This window comes from Schistocerca gregaria, chromosome 4 (assembly GCF_023897955.1).
Source record: "Schistocerca gregaria isolate iqSchGreg1 chromosome 4, iqSchGreg1.2, whole genome shotgun sequence".
NCBI classification, from domain to species: Eukaryota; Metazoa; Arthropoda; class Insecta; order Orthoptera; family Acrididae; genus Schistocerca; species Schistocerca gregaria.
This window is the reverse complement of record NC_064923.1, coordinates 655,968,558-655,970,254: the sequence shown is the minus strand read 5'-3', so window position 1 is coordinate 655,970,254 and position 1,697 is coordinate 655,968,558.

Genomic DNA, 1,697 nt, shown 5'->3' with positions numbered 1-1,697 from the left:
GTGATCATTGCAACATCTTCCATCAATACATTACACCAACCAAACAGCATCTACTCTCTCGCCCAACAGAACAACAACTGCACTCGATATCCTCTGAATTAGTACTGCTCTTGACATCCTCACTGCAACGTCTGAACTACTACTGCACCAGTGGAGGCGGCGGAATAATAATCTTTGCCGCAATCTCTGGCGCTGTAACTCAGTGTAGCCACCTTTCATATGCCCCTCCTCCACGGGCTAGAAATTGGTGGTATATTTGCCAGCATTGGTGGTGAAAATGCCACCAAAGTCGTTCAAAAAACACAGACAAAAATAAAAGATGATATTAATAAGTAAATATTACATAACTAAATAAATTTTGGCTTTACACTTATCCTTCAATAACCTAATATATAAAAATACAGTAAGGAATACAAATGCTTGCATAGTTTACACAAGTATCATTTCTCAGAGTAGTTTAACAGTTCAATAAATGGCACCAGCAATGACGAATAGGTGCAGGTAAGAGTCTCATAACATTTCATAAAAAGTATATATACAATAAATCAGTTTACACAAATATTCACATAAAATCTTTTCAATAGTTCAATAAACAGGTAGCACTCCTCAGAGTAGTTGACAGTTCTAACAGTGGCACCCAGCAATGGTCAACAGGTGCAAATAGCAGTCCCATAAATTTCATAAACAGTAAATACACAATAAATCAGTTTCCACAAATATTCACATAAAATCTTTCCAATAGTTCAATAAACAAGTAGCACTCCTCAGAGTAGTTGACAGTTCCAACAGTAGCACCTAGCAATGGTCGACATGTGCAGAGAGCCACAAGTGACATTATCTCAGTAGCAGCAGTTCCATCAGTGGCACCCAGTAATGTTGAACAGGTGCCGACAGCAACAAGTGACATCATTTCAGTAGAAGCAGTTCCATCAGTGGCACCCAGTAATGTTGAACAGGTGCAGACAGCAAGAAGTGACATCATTTCAGTAGAAGCAGTTCCATCAGTGGCACCCAGTAATGTTGAACAAGTGCAGATAACACTCTATAATATTCACCAGCAATAATTACACAGTTCATCAGAGTTCCTCAGCAGAAATTAAACATTTCCAAGTGACACCCATCAATGTTTATAGGTGTAAGCATGAACAACAGTTTGAATGCTCACACAATTGCTTTTACAAAATTATTATCAATGCTCTTACACTAAACATACAAATTATAATAAACACACAAATGATATCAGATAATTGTCATATTAACTATTGCAAATACACAAATATCAGTAAACCTATAATATTTATAGGTGTCAGTGCAAGCCACAACAAACAAGTAAAATAATATTTAGGAGGTAGGTTGGTACCAATTATTTGGGATTAGGAAAGGAAAACACACAAAACACACTCACTCATCTTTCATCCATATATTAAGTACTACTGTGTAATTGAATAGTGTTAACTGTGTAAATGCAATTCTGTCAAAATTTGATGTTTAACATGTGTATCAAGTAGTAGTGGCCGAAGTGTATAACAGTCAATAATAGTTCGTCAATGTCATAGTCATCATGTCAAGACCAATGTTTGCCAAGCCAAATCAAAATGTACGGTTGCTGAACAACTGTCAGTGTGCCAAGATATGCAAATACTTCTTCTCTCCAAAAAAAGTATATACTGCTTATTGATTTAACAAAGTGTGTGTTC